This window comes from Triturus cristatus, chromosome 12 (assembly GCF_964204655.1).
Source record: "Triturus cristatus chromosome 12, aTriCri1.1, whole genome shotgun sequence".
Taxonomy (NCBI): Eukaryota; Metazoa; Chordata; class Amphibia; order Caudata; family Salamandridae; genus Triturus; species Triturus cristatus.
Window position 1 is genome coordinate 725,276,233 of NC_140595.1, and position 19,615 is coordinate 725,295,847.

Sequence of the window (19,615 nt, forward strand, 5' to 3'; positions counted from 1 at the left end):
ATATCTTTTGTATGCAAACCAATGGCCTAGAGTTCAGTTCTTGAGTGTGTGAGACCATTTGCTGACTGAGTGTGTACAACAAATGTTTTACACTGTACTCTGATACTGCCTTACTGCTCGGCAAGCTACCACTTTAGAGAGTAAGGTTATATCTAACTTTAGCCTCTGCCAAACCTCTGGGGACTGGGGACTCTGTGCACACTGTACCTATTTGGGAACAGTATATACAGAGCCACTTTCTCACAGTAGTGATAAAGTGATTAGAGTCCTAAGGCCAACATAAAGATACAGCAAAACGTGAGGTGAAAAGCAAAAAGGTTGCTGGTATGCCACCTTAAGGATGCCAGGTCTAACAAAAACTGAACTAAGGATAACATGAGTAAAACATCAGGTTTCTCTACTGCATTTGGTGAGACAAGTGGGCCTTCTTTTATCTTCCATTCAAGCAATCTTTGACAGACCCCTTTATTATAGAGCTTTTCAAGGATTAAAGATAAGGCACTTACAAAGGAGTCCCAAATACTCAGAGATGGTTGACTTCTGTAATATGGGTCGTAGACTAAAAGCAGCGCAAAAACAGAGGTCCAAAAAACTTGAGTGCCACAAGAGAGTTTGAATGCAAGCGTATCCTTTTACAGATCCAGAGATATACTCATGCAATTTTTGTTTTTAGGACAGAACGTGCATGATGAAAAAAACATTGTTTTTAAAAAGCGCATTGCAGAATATCAGTACTTTGATGTGGGAAAACTTCAAAACTTTCAAACAAAATATTTGTAGGCACCTAACAGCAAGTTGTTGTGGCCGAGTGGTTAAGGCGATGGACTAGAAATCCATTGGGGTATCCCTGCGCAGGTTCGAATCCTGCCAACAACGAGAATCTTTTTATTATCGGCTACAATTTCAGAAGTTAACCTTTAGTATTTCTTCTATTTCAGTTTTATAAATAGGTGGCTTATTTTTGTGTCACTATTGCCTCTCCACATATTTGTTATCGCTACCTCTTTCATGTCTTTGCTACACCTCATTCCTACTTTAGCACTGGTGTAAACGCTTCAAATTATCATACCGTTGCTCTCTCATTCATACCTGCGCATGCACTTGAAAGTTACTTTACCAATAAAAGACGCAAAGAGAGAAATAGAACAAAAGTGCTGGCTGGATTGGCAAACACACTTCATAAAACTGCATTTTCTTTTTTATTCTCCCCCGTGTTACATGCTTAACCTCCCCATGTGTAATTTCTCTTAACCTGCTGTCCCAGGAAGAGAATTTCATCTACAGGCTCTTTCTGTGTTTTTTTCCCTAGTCTGTCTTTCCCATTTCTTAGCTGTGTAACTGTTCCTTTACGCGCTCTATTTAAACGCCATCAATCTCATTTGAGCTCCTTGCTCCCGCTTCTGTTTTCTCCACCTCTCATACTGCCAGTTCTCTCTTTCTCTGTGGTTGGTGGCTACTTTCCTGAGCTTCCGAAGCCACGTGGTTCCTGCCTCTTGTTGTCAGACTTGAATTGGAAAAGGAACCATATTAACAAGCCTTTACCACTCACACACGGCGGAAGTTTATACTTTAATTCAGTGAGCTAAGAAAAGCGTGTTGTGGGTCCCCTACGAGCCATGGTGCTTGCTTCATCATGATTTGGCACCAGTCATTAGCCGCAGCTCTGCTAATGAGCCACTGAGGTCAATTTCAATATTTACTCAAAAACATAACCATGCAGCCCACCCCTCAACTGTGTATTTATCTTGCTTTTCTGCTGTTCGTGTGATTAGCTGGGAGGAGCTCACGGCGACATCCTCCCTATAAAAGTGTAGATGGATCACTCTCTAACTCTTTCTTGCTTCACATACAAATGGCTTGAAAGGTGCAGGGAAGATGCAGGTCTAATAGACAGAATAGAAGGTCTGTGCCAGGTGGGTTTCTCTGCATTGGTGTCCCATCACAGGTCCGCAAGTGTAATGTGTGATCTTTGACTCCTGGCATTTCACAAGCAGGCGGCCAGGAAACGGTTTCAGCCTATCAACCACTGAGGAGACGCAGCCTCTGAATGAGGAATGAGGAAGCAATGAATACATCCAGCCTATCACAGGAACAGCCCTGAGTGTTCCGAATTATAAATTCTCCATGTCAGTGTATGTCGTTGAGCCCAAGTAGCTCGCCGTGATCGTATAGTGGTTAGTACTCTGCGTTGTGGCCGCAGCAACCTCGGTTCGAATCCGAGTCACGGCATTGTGGTTGGCAATGTCACGGCAGTTGGGTGTTAATTTTACAGAATTAGCAAATGTACCAGTGGTTTTTGTAAAATGTCTATTAAAAACAGATCCTTTCAAATATTTAAACCATCTAACAACAAATGATTTAAACTCGCATGATTATAAGCTGTAGCTATAATGTATTTACTTACATAAATTATCGTTCTTGAACCTATTGGGGGTGGAGGGGGAGCGGAGCTCACCCCCCAGGTGCAGTTGAGTGACCTGTGTTGTGGCTCTCTAGAGGGAAGGCACAAATTTTGCTGTCACCCAGCCCAATCCAGACGTGTATTGGGGCCAGGTTTCAGGCAAATAGAGCAGTAAGTGCAGAGAAATGTTCACTCTCTAAAAGTGGCATTTCTAAAATAGTAAAGTTAAATCCAACCTCACCAGTAAGTAGGATTTTCAATAAATAAATAAAGCTACTCCTCTCCGATATGGAATTACCAAATAAAAAGTATAGGGGAATACACAGAGCTAACCTATGAGAGGGGTAGACCTCACAGTAGTGAAAAATGAAATAGACTGTTTGGTACTTACAGGACACGCGAACCACCAAAGTACATATCTTATTTTTTACTTACATAGCATCATGCACCTGGGACTACCTAGGGCCTACCTTAGGTGTAAATTATATGTAATAAAAGGGGAGTTTAAGGCTTGGCAAGTAGGCTGGGACTCCCCTGGGAGACCCCTGAGTCTATGCCCAGAACCATAACTCTGCCAGTCGAGTGCTTACCTAAAAGCCGATAACTCACTTTTCTTCCATAGGCTAACATTGAGTTGTTTCACTTGGAAATTCTTCTAAGTGGTGTGGAGTTTTGGAACTTTAAAATATTCATCTAAAATCAGCCGAACAACGAATTCTGATTTACTCACCTGTTATCAGGAGAGACCTCAGTGCTGCATCTTGGAGCTCAGTACTGACCCTGAAAAGTAATTTTAACCGTACTTACCAGTAACTCGAATTTCCTTCCATGGGATATCATTGCCTGCTTTTTGCTGAACATTTTCTAAGTGTCGATTTTTGAAACTTACAAATATTCTTTAAAAATCGTACCAACTGTGAAAACGTAATTGTTTACCTGTTTTAGATAGATGTCCCAGTACTGAGCCTAGGAGCCCATCACTGGATTACAAAAGTAACGAGAACGTACTTTACCCGTAACTTGAATTTTCTTCCATAGGAAACCATTGACTGTTTTTCTGTGAAATTTCTTCTGTGTCGATTTTGCAAACATGTAAATATTCCTTACAAATCGCCTGTATAACTTAAACGCAGTTTCTCAACTGCTTACAGGTGGTACAGTAGTGCTGGATCTAGGATCCAACACTGACCTAGAAAAAGTAACCATAACCCCACTTACCTGCTAAGTGAATTTCCTTCCATAGGATAACATTGGTAATTTGATCAGCAAAAGTTTCTAAGTGTCAACTTTTAAAATAGCAAAATATTGCTTAAAAATCACAACAGTAACTAAAACGAATTTACTCACTTGTTTCCAAGAACTGTCCCAGGACTGAATCTAGGATCCAGTCCTGGATTTAGAAAAGTAATCCTGAAAGTAATTAATTGCATATAACTTCAAATTCCCATTGAGCTCAATGTATTATTGTGATTCAAATTGTGTTGCCTATTGCAATAAACTGTAACTATGACCTGCAAAAGTCAATTGCCTATTGCAAAGTATTTAACTAAAGCATCTCATTCTGAGAAAGTATATTTTGATACCTATTGTTGGTTCTAAAATAAAACAACAATATCTTTTGTATGCAAACCAATGGCCTAGAGTTCAGTTCTTGAGTGTGTGAGACCATTTGCTGACTGAGTGTGTACAACAAATGTTTTACACTGTACTCTGATACTGCCTTACTGCTCGGCAAGCTACCACTTTAGAGAGTAAGGTTATATCTAACTTTAGCCTCTGCCAAACCTCTGGGGACTGGGGACTCTGTGCACACTGTACCTATTTGGGAACAGTATATACAGAGCCACTTTCTCACAGTAGTGATAAAGTGATTAGAGTCCTAAGGCCAACATAAAGATACAGCAAAACGTGAGGTGAAAAGCAAAAAGGTTGCTGGTAGGCCACCTTAAGGATGCCAGGTCTAACAAAAACTGAACTAAGGATAACATGAGTAAAACATCAGGTTTCTCTACTGCATTTGGTGAGACAAGTGGGCCTTCTTTTATCTTCCATTCAAGCAATCTTTGACAGACCCCTTTATTATAGAGCTTTTCAAGGATTAAAGATAAGGCACTTACAAAGGAGTCCCAAATACTCAGAGATGGTTGACTTCTGTAATATGGGTCGTAGACTAAAAGCAGCGCAAAAACAGAGGTCCAAAAAACTTGAGTGCCACAAGAGAGTTTGAATGCAAGCGTATCCTTTTACAGATCCAGAGATATACTCATGCAATTTTTGTTTTTAGGACAGAACGTGCATGATGAAAAAAACATTGTTTTTAAAAAGCGCATTGCAGAATATCAGTACTTTGATGTGGGAAAACTTCAAAACTTTCAAACAAAATATTTGTAGGCACCTAACAGCAAGTTGTTGTGGCCGAGTGGTTAAGGCGATGGACTAGAAATCCATTGGGGTATCCCCGCGCAGGTTCGAATCCTGCCAACAACGAGAATCTTTTTATTATCGGCTACAATTTCAGAAGTTAACCTTTAGTATTTCTTCCATTTCAGTTTTATAAATAGGTGGCTTATTTTTGTGTCACTATTGCCTCTCCACATATTTGTTATCGCTACCTCTTTCATGTATTTGCTACACCTCATTCCTACTTTAGCACTGGTGTAAACGCTTCAAATTATCATACCGTTGCTCTCTCATTCATACCTGCGCATGCACTTGAAAGTTACTTTACCAATAAAAGACGCAAAGAGAGAAATAGAACAAAAGTGCTGGCTGGATTGGCAAACACACTTCATAAAACTGCATTTTCTTTTTTATTCTCCCCCGTGTTACATGCTTAACCTCCCCATGTGTAATTTCTCTTAACCTGCTGTCTCAGGAAGAGAATTTCATCTACAGGCTCTTTCTGTGTTTTTTTCCCTAGTCTGTCTTTCCCATTTCTTAGCTGTGTAACTGTTCCTTTACGCACTCTATTTAAACGCCATCAATCTCATTTGAGCTCCTTGCTCCCGCTTCTGTTTTCTCCACCTCTCATACTGCCAGTTCTCTCTTTCTCTGTGGTTGGTGGCTACTTTCCTGAGCTTCCGAAGCCACGTGGTTCCTGCCTCTTGTTGTCAGACTTGAATTGGAAAAGGAACCATATTAACAAGCCTTTACCACTCACACACGGCGGAAGTTTATACTTTAATTCAGTGAGCTAAGAAAAGCGTGTTGTGGGTCCCCTACGAGCCATGGTGCTTGCTTCATCATGATTTGGCACCAGTCATTAGCCGCAGCTCTGCTAATGAGCCACTGAGGTCAGTTTCAATATTTACTCAAAAACATAACCATGCAGCCCACCCCTCAACTGTGTATTTATCTTGCTTTTCTGCTGTTCGTGTGATTAGCTGGGAGGAGCTCACGGCGACATCCTCCCTATAAAAGTGTAGATGGATCACTCTCTAACTCTTTCTTGCTTCACATACAAATGGCTTGAAAGGTGCAGGGAAGATGCAGGTCTAATAGACAGAATAGAAGGTCTGTGCCAGGTGGGTTTCTCTGCATTGGTGTCCCATCACAGGTCCGCAAGTGTAATGTGTGATCTTTGACTCCTGGCATTTCACAAGCAGGCGGCCAGGAAACGGTTTCAGCCTATCAACCACTGAGGAGACGCAGCCTCTGAATGAGGAATGAGGAAGCAATGAATACATCCAGCCTATCACAGGAACAGCCCTGAGTGTTCCGAATTATAAATTCTCCATGTCAGTGTATGTCGTTGAGCCCAAGTAGCTCGCCGTGATCGTATAGTGGTTAGTACTCTGCGTTGTGGCTGCAGCAACCTCGGTTCGAATCCGAGTCACGGCATTGTGGTTGGCAATGTCACGGCAGTTGGGTGTTAATTTTACAGAATTAGCAAATGTACCAGTGGTTTTTGTAAAATGTCTATTAAAAACAGATCCTTTCAAATATTTAAACCATCTAACAACAAATGATTTAAACTCGCATGATTATAAGCTGTAGCTATAATGTATTTACTTACATAAATTATCGTTCTTGAACCTATTGGGGGTGGAGGGGGAGCGGAGCTCACCCCCCAGGTGCAGTTGAGTGACCTGTGTTGTGGCTCTCTAGAGGGAAGGCACACATTTTGCTGTCACCCAGCCCAATCCAGACGTGTATTGGGGCCAGGTTTCAGGCAAATAGAGCAGTAAGTGCAGAGAAATGTTCACTCTCTAAAAGTGGCATTTCTAAAATAGTAAAGTTAAATCCAACCTCACCAGTAAGTAGGATTTTCAATAAATAAATAAAGCTACTCCTCTCCGATATGGAATTACCAAATAAAAAGTATAGGGGAATACACAGAGCTAACCTATGAGAGGGGTAGACCTCACAGTAGTGAAAAATGAAATAGACTGTTTGGTACTTACAGGACACGCGAACTACCAAAGTACATATCTTATTTTTTACTTACATAGCATCATGCACCTAGGACTACCTAGGGCCTACCTTAGGTGTAAATTATATGTAATAAAAGGGGAGTTTAAGGCTTGGCAAGTAGGCTGGGACTCCCCTGGGAGACCCCTGAGTCTATGCCCAGAACCATAACTCTGACAGTCGAGTACTTACCTAAAAGCCGATAACTCACTTTTCTTCCATAGGCTAACATTGAGTTGTTTCACTTGGAAATTCTTCTAAGTGGTGTGGAGTTTTGGAACTTTAAAATATTAATCTAAAATCAGCCGAACAACGAATTCTGATTTACTCACCTGTTATCAGGAGAGACCTCAGTGCTGCATCTTGGAGCTCAGTACTGACCCTGAAAAGTAATTTTAACCGTACTTACCAGTAACTCGAATTTCCTTCCATGGGATATCATTGCCTGCTTTTTGCTGAACATTTTCTAAGTGTCGATTTTTGAAACTTACAAATATTCTTTAAAAATCGTACCAACTGTGAAAACGTAATTGTTTACCTGTTTTAGATAGATGTCCCAGTACTGAGCCTAGGAGCCCATCACTGGATTACAAAAGTAACGAGAACGTACTTTACCCGTAACTTGAATTTTCTTCCATAGGAAACCATTGACTGTTTTTCTGTGAAATTTCTTCTGTGTCGATTTTGCAAACATGTAAATATTCCTTAAAAATCGCCTGTATAACTTAAACGCAGTTTCTCAACTGCTTACAGGTGGTACAGTAGTGCTGGATCTAGGATCCAACACTGACCTAGAAAAAGTAACCATAACCCCACTTACCTGCTAAGTGAATTTCCTTCCATAGGATAACATTGGTAATTTGATCAGCAAAAGTTTCTAAGTGTCAACTTTTAAAATAGCAAAATATTGCTTAAAAATCACAACAGTAACTAAAACGAATTTACTCACTTGTTTCCAAGAACTGTCCCAGGACTGAATCTAGGATCCAGTCCTGGATTTAGAAAAGTAATCCTGAAAGTAATTAATTGCATATAACTTCAAATTCCCATTGAGCTCAATGTATTATTGTGATTCAAATTGTGTTGCCTATTGCAATAAACTGTAACTATGACCTGCAAAAGTCAATTGCCTATTGCAAAGTATTTAACTAAAGCATCTCATTCTGAGAAAGTATATTTTGATACCTATTGTTGGTTCTAAAATAAAACAACAATATCTTTTGTATGCAAACCAATGGCCTAGAGTTCAGTTCTTGAGTGTGTGAGACCATTTGCTGACTGAGTGTGTACAACAAATGTTTTACACTGTACTCTGATACTGCCTTACTGCTCGGCAAGCTACCACTTTAGAGAGTAAGGTTATATCTAACTTTAGCCTCTGCCAAACCTCTGGGGACTGGGGACTCTGTGCACACTGTACCTATTTGGGAACAGTATATACAGAGCCACTTTCTCACAGTAGTGATAAAGTGATTAGAGTCCTAAGGCCAACATAAAGATACAGCAAAACGTGAGGTGAAAAGCAAAAAGGTTGCTGGTAGGCCACCTTAAGGATGCCAGGTCTAACAAAAACTGAACTAAGGATAACATGAGTAAAACATCAGGTTTCTCTACTGCATTTGGTGAGACAAGTGGGCCTTCTTTTATCTTCCATTCAAGCAATCTTTGACAGACCCCTTTATTATAGAGCTTTTCAAGGATTAAAGATAAGGCACTTACAAAGGAGTCCCAAATACTCAGAGATGGTTGACTTCTGTAATATGGGTCGTAGACTAAAAGCAGCGCAAAAACAGAGGTCCAAAAAACTTGAGTGCCACAAGAGAGTTTGAATGCAAGCGTATCCTTTTACAGATCCAGAGATATACTCATGCAATTTTTGTTTTTAGGACAGAACGTGCATGATGAAAAAAACATTGTTTTTAAAAAGCGCATTGCAGAATATCAGTACTTTGATGTGGGAAAACTTCAAAACTTTCAAACAAAATATTTGTAGGCACCTAACAGCAAGTTGTTGTGGCCGAGTGGTTAAGGCGATGGACTAGAAATCCATTGGGGTATCCCCGCGCAGGTTCGAATCCTGCCAACAACGAGAATCATTTTATTATCGGCTACAATTTCAGAAGTTAACCTTTAGTATTTCTTCCATTTCAGTTTTATAAATAGGTGGCTTATTTTTGTGTCACTATTGCCTCTCCACATATTTGTTATCGCTACCTCTTTCATGTATTTGCTACACCTCATTCCTACTTTAGCACTGGTGTAAACGCTTCAAATTATCATACCGTTGCTCTCTCATTCATACCTGCGCATGCACTTGAAAGTTACTTTACCAATAAAAGACGCAAAGAGAGAAATAGAACAAAAGTGCTGGCTGGATTGGCAAACACACTTCATAAAACTGCATTTTCTTTTTTATTCTCCCCCGTGTTACATGCTTAACCTCCCCATGTGTAATTTCTCTTAACCTGCTGTCTCAGGAAGAGAATTTCATCTACAGGCTCTTTCTGTGTTTTTTTCCCTAGTCTGTCTTTCCCATTTCTTAGCTGTGTAACTGTTCCTTTACGCACTCTATTTAAACGCCATCAATCTCATTTGAGCTCCTTGCTCCCGCTTCTGTTTTCTCCACCTCTCATACTGCCAGTTCTCTCTTTCTCTGTGGTTGGTGGCTACTTTCCTGAGCTTCCGAAGCCACGTGGTTCCTGCCTCTTGTTGTCAGACTTGAATTGGAAAAGGAACCATATTAACAAGCCTTTACCACTCACACACGGCGGAAGTTTATACTTTAATTCAGTGAGCTAAGAAAAGCGTGTTGTGGGTCCCCTACGAGCCATGGTGCTTGCTTCATCATGATTTGGCACCAGTCATTAGCCGCAGCTCTGCTAATGAGCCACTGAGGTCAGTTTCAATATTTACTCAAAAACATAACCATGCAGCCCACCCCTCAACTGTGTATTTATCTTGCTTTTCTGCTGTTCGTGTGATTAGCTGGGAGGAGCTCACGGCGACATCCTCCCTATAAAAGTGTAGATGGATCACTCTCTAACTCTTTCTTGCTTCACATACAAATGGCTTGAAAGGTGCAGGGAAGATGCAGGTCTAATAGACAGAATAGAAGGTCTGTGCCAGGTGGGTTTCTCTGCATTGGTGTCCCATCACAGGTCCGCAAGTGTAATGTGTGATCTTTGACTCCTGGCATTTCACAAGCAGGCGGCCAGGAAACGGTTTCAGCCTATCAACCACTGAGGAGACGCAGCCTCTGAATGAGGAATGAGGAAGCAATGAATACATCCAGCCTATCACAGGAACAGCCCTGAGTGTTCCGAATTATAAATTCTCCATGTCACTGTATGTCGTTGAGCCCAAGTAGCTCGCCGTGATCGTATAGTGGTTAGTACTCTGCGTTGTGGCTGCAGCAACCTCGGTTCGAATCCGAGTCACGGCATTGTGGTTGGCAATGTCACGGCAGTTGGGTGTTAATTTTACAGAATTAGCAAATGTACCAGTGGTTTTTGTAAAATGTCTATTAAAAACAGATCCTTTCAAATATTTAAACCATCTAACAACAAATGATTTAAACTCGCATGATTATAAGCTGTAGCTATAATGTATTTACTTACATAAATTATCGTTCTTGAACCTATTGGGGGTGGAGGGGGAGCAGAGCTCACCCCCCAGGTGCAGTTGAGTGACCTGTGTTGTGGCTCTCTAGAGGGAAGGCACAAATTTTGCTGTCACCCAGCCCAATCCAGACGTGTATTGGGCCAGGTTTCAGGCAAATAGAGCAGTAAGTGCAGAGAAATGTTCACTCTCTAAAAGTGGCATTTCTAAAATAGTAAAGTTAAATCCAACCTCACCAGTAAGTAGGATTTTCAATAAATAAATAAAGCTACTCCTCTCCGATATGGAATTACCAAATAAAAAGTATAGGGGAATACACAGAGCTAACCTATGAGAGGGGTAGACCTCACAGTAGTGAAAAATGAAATAGACTGTTTGGTACTTACAGGACACGCGAACCACCAAAGTACATATCTTATTTTTTACTTACATAGCATCATGCACCTAGGACTACCTAGGGCCTACCTTAGGTGTAAATTATATGTAATAAAAGGGGAGTTTAAGGCTTGGCAAGTAGGCTGGGACTCCCCTGGGAGACCCCTGAGTCTATGCCCAGAACCATAACTCTGCCAGTCGAGTACTTACCTAAAAGCCGATAACTCACTTTTCTTCCATAGGCTAACATTGAGTGGTTTCACTTGGAAATTCTTCTAAGTGGTGTGGAGTTTTGGAACTTTAAAATATTCATCTAAAATCAGCCGAACAACGAATTCTGATTTACTCACCTGTTATCAGGAGAGACCTCAGTGCTGAATCTTGGAGCTCAGTACTGACCCTGAAAAGTAATTTTAACCATACTTACCAGTAACTCGAATTTCCTTCCATGGGATATCATTGCCTGCTTTTTGCTGAAAATTTTCTATGTGTCGATTTTTGAAACTTACAAATATTCTGTAAAAATCGTACCAACTGTGAAAACGTAATTGTTTACCTGTTTTAGATAGATGTCCCAGTACTGAGCCTAGGAGCCCAGCATTGGATTACAAAAGTAACGAGAACGTACTTTACCCGTAACTTGAATTTTCTTCCATAGGAAACCATTGACTGTTTTTCTGTGAAATTTCTTCTAAGTGTCGATTTTGCAAACATGTAAATATTCCTTAAAAATCGCCTGTATAACTTAAACGCAGTTTCTCAACTGCTTACAGGTGGTACAGTAGTGCTGGATCTAGGATCCAACACTGACCTAGAAAAAGTAACCATAACCCCACTTACCTGCTAAGTGAATTTCCTTCCATAGGATAACATTGGTAATTTGATCAGCAAAAGTTTCGAAGTGTCAACTTTTAAAATAGCAAAATATTGCTTAAAAATCACAACAGTAACTAAAACGAATTTACTCACTTGTTTCCAAGAACTGTCCCAGGACTGAATCTAGGATCCAGTCCTGGATTTAGAAAAGTAATCCTGAAAGTAATTAATTGCATATAACTTAAAATTCCCATTGAGCTCAATGTATTATTGTGATTCAAATTGTGTTGCCTATTGCAATAAACTGTAACTATGACCTGCAAAAGTCAATTGCCTATTGCAAAGTATTTAACTAAAGCATCTCATTCTAAGAAAGTATATTTTGATACCTATTGTTGGTTCTAAAATAAAACAACAATATCTGTTGTATGCAAACCAATGGCCTAGAGTTCAGTTCTTGAGTGTGTGAGACCATTTGCTGACTGAGTGTGTACAACAAATGTTTTACACTGTACTCTGATACTGCCTTACTGCTCGGCAAGCTACCACTTTAGAGAGTAAGGTTATATCTAACTTTAGCCTCTGCCAAACCTCTGGGGACTGGGGACTCTGTGCACACTGTACCTATTTGGGAACAGTATATACAGAGCCACTTTCTCACAGTAGTGATAAAGTGATTAGAGTCCTAAGGCCAACATAAAGATACAGCAAAACGTGAGGTGAAAAGCAAAAAGGTTGCTGGTAGGCCACCTTAAGGATGCCAGGTCTAACAAAAACTGAACTAAGGATAACATGAGTAAAACATCAGGTTTCTCTACTGCATTTGGTGAGACAAGTGGGCCTTCTTTTATCTTCCATTCAAGCAATCTTTGACAGACCCCTTTATTATAGAGCTTTTCAAGGATTAAAGATAAGGCACTTACAAAGGAGTCCCAAATACTCAGAGATGGTTGACTTCTGTAATATGGGTCGTAGACTAAAAGCAGCGCAAAAACAGAGTGCAACAGGGTCCAAAAAACTTGAGTGCCACAAGAGAGTTTGAATGCAAGCGTATCCTTTTAAAGATCCAGAGATATACTCATGCAATTTTTGTTTTTAGGACAGAACGTGCATGATGAAAAAAACATTGTTTTTAAAAAGCGCATTGCAGAATATCAGTACTTTGATGTGGGAAAACTTCAAAACTTTCAAACAAAATTTTTGTAGGCAGTTTACAGCAAGTTGTTGTGGCCGAGTGGTTAAGGCGATGGACTAGAAATCCATTGGGGTATCCCCGCGCAGGTTCGAATCCTGCCAACAACGAGAATCTTTTTTATTATCGGCTACAATTTCAGAAGTTAACCTTTAGTATTTCTTCCATTTCAGTTTTATAAATAGGTGGCTTATTTTTGTGTCACTATTGCCTCTCCACATATTTGTTATCGCTACCTCTTTCATGTCTTTGCTACACCTCATTCCTACTTTAGCACTGGTGTAAACGCTTCAAATTATTATACCGTTGCTCTCTCATTCATACCTGCGCATGCACTTGAAAGTTACTTTACCAATAAAAGACGCAAAGAGAGAAATAGAACAAAAGTGCTGGCTGGATTGGCAAACACACTTCATAAAACTGCATTTTCTTTTTTATTCTCCCCCGTGTTACATGCTTAACCTCCCCATGTGTAATTTCTCTTAACCTGCTGTCCCAGGAAGAGAATTTCATCTTCAGGCTCTTTCTGTGTTTTTTTTGCCTAGTCTGTCTTTCCCATTTCTTAGCTGTGTAACTGTTCCTTTACGCGCTCTATTTAAACGCCATGAATCTCATTTGAGCTCCTTGCTCCCGCTTCTGTTTTCTCCACCTCTCATACTGCCAGTTCTCTCTTTCTCTGTGGTTGGTGGCTACTTTCCTGAGCTTCCGAAGCCACGTGGTTCCTGCCTCTTGTTGTCAGACTTGAATTGGAAAAGGAACCATATTAACAAGCCTTTACCACTCACACACGGCGGAAGTTTATACTTTAATTCAGTGAGCTAAGAAAAGCGTGTTGTGGGTCCCCTACGAGCCATGGTGCTTGCTTCATCATGATTTGGCACCAGTCATTAGCCGCAGCTCTGCTAATGAGCCACTGAGGTCAGTTTCAATATTTACTCAAAAACATAACCATGCAGCCCACCCCTCAACTGTGTATTTATCATGCTTTTCTGCTGTTCGTGTGATTAGCTGGGAGGAGCTCACGGCGACATCCTCCCTATAAAAGTGTAGATGGATCACTCTCTAACTCTTTCTTGCTTCACATACAAATGGCTTGAAAGGTGCAGGGAAGATGCAGGTCTAATAGACAGAATAGAAGGTCTGTGCCAGGTGGGTTTCTCTGCATTGGTGTCCCATCACAGGTCCGCAAGTGTAATGTGTGATCTTTGACTCCTGGCATTTCACAAGCAGGCGGCCAGGAAACGGTTTCAGCCTATCAACCACTGAGGAGACGCAGCCTCTGAATGAGGAATGAGGAAGCAATGAATACATCCAGCCTATCACAGGAACAGCCCTGAGTGTTCCGAATTATAAATTCTCCATGTCACTGTATGTCGTTGAGCCCAAGTAGCTCGCCGTGATCGTATAGTGGTTAGTACTCTGCGTTGTGGCCGCAGCAACCTCGGTTTGAATCCGAGTCACGGCATTGTGGTTGGCAGTGTCACGGCAGTTGGGTGTTAATTTTACAGAATTAGCAAATGTACCAGTGGTTTTTGTAAAATGTCTATTAAAAACAGATCCTTTCAAATATTTAAACCATCTAACAACAAATGATTTAAACTCGCATGATTATAAGATGTAGCTATAATGTATTTACTTACATAAATTATCGTTCTTGAACCTATTGGGGGTGGAGGGGGAGCGGAGCTCACCCCCCAGGTGCAGTTGAGTGACCTGTGTTGTGGCTCTCTAGAGGGAAGGCACAAATTCTGCTGTCACCCAGCCCAATCCAGACGTGTATTGGGGCCAGGTTTCAGGCAAATAGAGCAGTAAGTGCAGAGAAATGTTCACTCTCTAAAAGTGGCATTTCTAAAATAGTAAAGTTAAATCCAACCTCACCAGTAAGTAGGATTTTCAATAAATAAATAAAGCTACTCCTCTCCGATATGGAATTACCAAATAAAAAGTATAGGGGAATACACAGAGCTAACCTATGAGAGGGGTAGACCTCACAGTAGTGAAAAATGAAATAGACTGTTTGGTACTTACAGGACACGCGAACCACCAAAGTACATATCTTATTTTTTACTTACATAGCATCATGCACCTAGGACTACCTAGGGCCTACCTTAGGTGTAAATTATATGTAATAAAAGGGGAGTTTAAGGCTTGGCAAGTAGGCTGGGACTCCCCTGGGAGACCCCTGAGTCTATGCCCAGAACCATAACTCTGCCAGTCGAGTACTTACCTAAAAGCCGATAACTCACTTTTCTTCCATAGGCTAAAATTTCGTTGTTTCACTTGGAAATTCTTCTAAGTGGTGTGGAGTTTTGGAACTTTAAAATATTCATCTAAAATCAGCCGAACAACGAATTCTGATTTACTCACCTGTTATCAGGAGAGACCTCAATGCTGCATCTTGGAGCTCAGTACTGACCCTGAAAAGTAATTTTAACCGTACTTACCAGTAACTCGAATTTCCTTCCATGGGATATCATTGCCTGCTTTTTGCTGAAAATGTTCTAAGTGTCGATTTATGAAACTTACAAATATTCTTTAAAAATCGTACCAACTGTGAAAACGTAATTGTTTACCTGTTTTAGATAGATGTCCCAGTACTGAGCCTAGGAGCCCAGCACTGGATTACAAAAGTAACGAGAACGTACTTTACCCGTAACTTGAATTTTCTTCCATAGGAAACCATTGACTGTTTTTCTGTGAAATTTCTTCTAAGTGTCGATTTTGCAAACATGTAAATATTCCTTAAAAATCGCCTGTATAACTTAAACGCAGTTTCTCAACTGCTTACAGGTGGTACAGTAGTGCTGGATCTAGGATCCAAAACTGACCTAGAAAAAGGAACCATAACCCCACTTACCTGCTAAGTGAATTTCCTTCCATAGGATAACATTGGTAATTTGATCAGCAAAAGTTTCTAAGTGTCAACTTGTAAAATAGCAAAATATTGCTTAAAAATCACAACAGTAACTAAAACGAATTTACTCACTTGTTTCCAAGAACTGTCCCAGGACTGAATCTAGGATCCAGTCCTGGGTTTAGAAAAGTAATCCTGAAAGTAATTAATTGCATATAACTTAAAATTCCCATTGAGCTCAATGTATTATTGTGATTCAAATTGTGTTGCCTATTGCAATAAACTGTAACTATGACCTGCAAAAGTCAATTGCCTATTGCAAAGTATTTAACTAAAGCATCTCATTCTGAGAAAGTATATTTTGATACCTATTGTTGGTTCTAAAATAAAACAACAATATCTTTTGTATGCAAACCAATGGCCTAGAGTTCAGTTCTTGAGTGTGTGAGACCATTTGCTGACTGAGTGTGTACAACAAATGTTTTACACTGTACTCTGATACTGCCTTACTGCTCGGCAAGCTACCACTTTAGAGAGTAAGGTTATATCTAACTTTAGCCTCTGCCAAACCTCTGGGGACTGGGGACTCTGTGCACACTGTACCTATTTGGGAACAGTATATACAGAGCCACTTTCTCACAGTAGTGATAAAGTGATTAGAGTCCTAAGGCCAACATAAAGATACAGCAAAACGTGAGGTGAAAAGCAAAAAGGTTGCTGGTAGGCCACCTTAAGGATGCCAGGTCTACCAAAAACTGAACTAAGGATAACATGAGTAAAACATCAGGTTTCTCTATTGCATTTGGTGAGACAAGTGGGCCTTCTTTTATCTTCCATTCAAGCAATCTTTGACAGACCCCTTTATTATAGAGCTTTTCAAGGATTAAAGATAAGGCACTTACAAAGGAGTCCCAAATACTCAGAGATGGTTGACTTCTGTAATATGGGTCGTAGACTAAAAGCAGCGCAAAAACAGAGTGCAACAGGGTCCAAAAAACTTGAGTGCCACAAGGGAGTTTGAATGCAAGCGTATCCTTTTACAGATCCAGAGATATACTCATGCAATTTTTGTTTTTAGGACAGAACGTGCATGATGAAAAAAACATTGTTTTTAAAAAGCGCATTGCAGAATATCAGTACTTTGATGTGGGAAAACTTCAAAACTTTCAAACAAAATATTTGTAGGCAGCTTACAGCAAGTTGTTGGGGCCGAGTGGTTAAGGCGATGGACTCGAAATCCATTGGGGTATCCCCGCGCAGGTTCGAATCCTGCCAACAACGAGAATCTTTTTATTATCGGCTACAATTTCAGAAGTTAACCTTTAGTATTTCTTCCAATTTCAGTTTTATAAATAGGTGGCTTATTTTTGTGTCACTATTGCCTCTCCACATATTTGTTATCGCTACCTCTTTCATGTCTTTGCTACACCTCATTCCTACTTTAGCACTGGTGTAAACGCTTCAAATTATTATACCGTTGCTCTCTCATTCATACCTGCGCATGCACTTGAAAGTTACTTTACCAATAAAAGACGCAAAGAGAGAAATAGAACAAAAGTGCTGGCTGGATTGGCAAACACACTTCATAAAACTGCATTTTCTTTTTTATTCTCCCCCGTGTTACATGCTTAACCTCCCCATGTGTAATTTCTCTTAACCTGCTGTCCCAGGAAGAGAATTTCATCTACAGGCTCTTTCTGTGTTTTTTTCCCTAGTCTGTCTTTCCCATTTCTTAGCTGTGTAACTGTTCCTTTACGCGCTCTATTTAAACGCCATCAATCTCATTTGAGCTCCTTGCTCCCGCTTCTGTTTTCTCCACCTCTCATACTGCCAGTTCTCTCTTTCTCTGTGGTTGGTGGCTACTTTCCTGAGCTTCCGAAGCCACGTGGTTCCTGCCTCTTGTTGTCAGACTTGAATTGGAAAAGGAACCATATTAACAAGCCTTTACCACTCACACACGGCGGAAGTTTATACTTTAATTCAGTGAGCTAAGAAACGCGTGTTGTGGGTCCCCTACGAGCCATGGTGCTTGCTTCATCATGATTTGGCACCAGTCATTAGCCGCAGCTCTGCTAATGAGCCACTGAGGTCAGTTTCAATATTTACTCAAAAATATAACCATGCAGCCCACCCCTCAACTGTGTATTTATCTTGCTTTTCTGCTGTTCGTGTGATTAGCTGGGAGGAGCTCACGGCGACATCCTCCCTATAAAAGTGTAGATGGATCACTCTCTAACTCTTTCTTGCTTCACATACAAATGGCTTGAAAGGTGCAGGGAAGATGCAGGTCTAATAGACAGAATAGAAGGTCTGTGCCAGGTGGGTTTCTCTGCATTGGTGTCCCATCACAGGTCCGTAAGTGTAATGTGTGATCTTTGACTCCTGGCATTTCACAAGCAGGCGGCCAGGAAACGGTTTCAGCCTATCTACCACTGAGGAGACGCAGCCTCTGAATGAGGAATGAGGAAGCAATGAATACATCCAGCCTATCACAGGAACAGCCCTGAGTGTTCCGAATTATAAATTCTCCATGTCACTGTATGTCGTTGAGCCCAAGTAGCTCGTTGTGATCGTATAGTGGTTAGTACTCTGCGTTGTGGCCGCAGCAACCTCGGTTCGAATCCGTGTCACGGCATTGTGGTTGGCAATGTCACGGCAGTTGGGTGTTAATTTTACAGAATTAGCAAATGTACCAGTGGTTTTTGTAAAATGTCTATTAAAAACAGATCCTTTCAAATATTTAAACCATCTAACAACAAATGATTTAAACTCGCATGATTATAAGCTGTAGCTATAATGTATTTACTTACATAAATTATCGTTCTTGAACCTATTGGGGGTGGAGGGGGAGCGGAGCTCACCCCCCAGGTGCAGTTGAGTGACCTGTGTTGTGGCTCTCTAGAGGGAAGGCACAAATTTTGCTGTCACCCAGCCCAATCCAGACGTGTATTGGGGCCAGGTTTCAGGCAAATAGAGCAGTAAGTGCAGAGAAATGTTCACTCTCTAAAAGTGGCATTTCTAAAATAGTAAAGTTAAATCCAACCTCACCAGTAAGTAGGATTTTCAATAAATAAATAAAGCTACTCCTCTCCGATATGGAATTACCAAATAAAAAGTATAGGGGAATACACAGAGCTAACCTATGAGAGGGGTAGACCTCACAGTAGTGAAAAATGAAATAGACTGTTTGGTACTTACAGGACACGCGAACCACCAAAGTACATATCTTATTTTTTACTTACATAGCATCATGCACCTAGGACTACCTAGGGCCTACCTTAGGTGTAAATTATATGTAACAAAAGGGGAGTTTAAGGCTTGGCAAGTAGGCTGGGACTCCCCTGGGAGACCCCTGAGTCTATGCCCAGAACCATAACTCTGCCAGTCGAGTACTTACCTAAAAGCCGATAACTCACTTTTCTTCCATAGGCTAAAATTTCGTTGTTTCACTTGGAAATTCTTCTAAGTGGTGTGGAGTTTTGGAACTTTAAAATATTCATCTAAAATCAGCCGAACAACGAATTCTGATTTACTCACCTGTTATCAGGAGAGACCTCAGTGCTGCATCTTGGAGCTCAGTACTGACCCTGAAAAGTAATTTTAACCGTACTTACCAGTAACTCGAATTTCCTTCCATGGGATATCATTGCCTGCTTTTTGCTGAAAATTTTCTAAGTGTCGATTTTTGAAACTTACAAATATTCTTTAAAAATCGTACCAACTGTGAAAACGTAATTGTTTACCTGTTTTAGATAGATGTCCCAGTACTGAGCCTAGGAGCCCAGCACTGGATTACAAAAGTAACGAGAACGTACTTTACCCGTAACTTGAATTTTCTTCCATAGGAAACCATTGACTGTTTTTCTGTGAAATTTCTTCTAAGTGTCGATTTTGCAAACATGTAAATATTCCTTAAAAATCGCCTGTATAACTTAAACGTAGTTTCGCA

General features: G+C 40.6%; 8 non-coding genes across 8 annotated transcripts; all 8 read left to right on the plus strand.

Annotated features, from left to right (window-relative positions):
* Positions 1-794: 794 nt before the first annotated feature.
* Positions 795-876, plus strand: TRNAS-AGA (transfer RNA serine (anticodon AGA)). Its single transcript has one exon. It is a non-coding gene; the product is annotated as a tRNA-Ser (tRNA).
* A 1,281-nt stretch (positions 877-2,157) lies between these two features.
* Positions 2,158-2,229, plus strand: TRNAH-GUG (transfer RNA histidin (anticodon GUG)). Its single transcript has one exon. It is a non-coding gene; the product is annotated as a tRNA-His (tRNA).
* A 2,577-nt stretch (positions 2,230-4,806) lies between these two features.
* TRNAS-AGA (transfer RNA serine (anticodon AGA)) lies at positions 4,807-4,888 on the plus strand. The gene has a single exon. It is a non-coding gene; the product is annotated as a tRNA-Ser (tRNA).
* Positions 4,889-6,169: 1,281 nt separating this feature from the next.
* On the plus strand, positions 6,170-6,241 carry TRNAH-GUG (transfer RNA histidin (anticodon GUG)). The gene has a single exon. It is a non-coding gene; the product is annotated as a tRNA-His (tRNA).
* Positions 6,242-8,818: 2,577 nt separating this feature from the next.
* Positions 8,819-8,900, plus strand: TRNAS-AGA (transfer RNA serine (anticodon AGA)). The gene has a single exon. It is a non-coding gene; the product is annotated as a tRNA-Ser (tRNA).
* Positions 8,901-10,181: 1,281 nt separating this feature from the next.
* Positions 10,182-10,253, plus strand: TRNAH-GUG (transfer RNA histidin (anticodon GUG)). Its single transcript has one exon. It is a non-coding gene; the product is annotated as a tRNA-His (tRNA).
* A 2,587-nt stretch (positions 10,254-12,840) lies between these two features.
* On the plus strand, positions 12,841-12,922 carry TRNAS-AGA (transfer RNA serine (anticodon AGA)). Its single transcript has one exon. It is a non-coding gene; the product is annotated as a tRNA-Ser (tRNA).
* Positions 12,923-16,865: 3,943 nt separating this feature from the next.
* On the plus strand, positions 16,866-16,947 carry TRNAS-CGA (transfer RNA serine (anticodon CGA)). The gene has a single exon. It is a non-coding gene; the product is annotated as a tRNA-Ser (tRNA).
* The last annotated feature ends 2,668 nt before the right edge of the window (positions 16,948-19,615 follow it).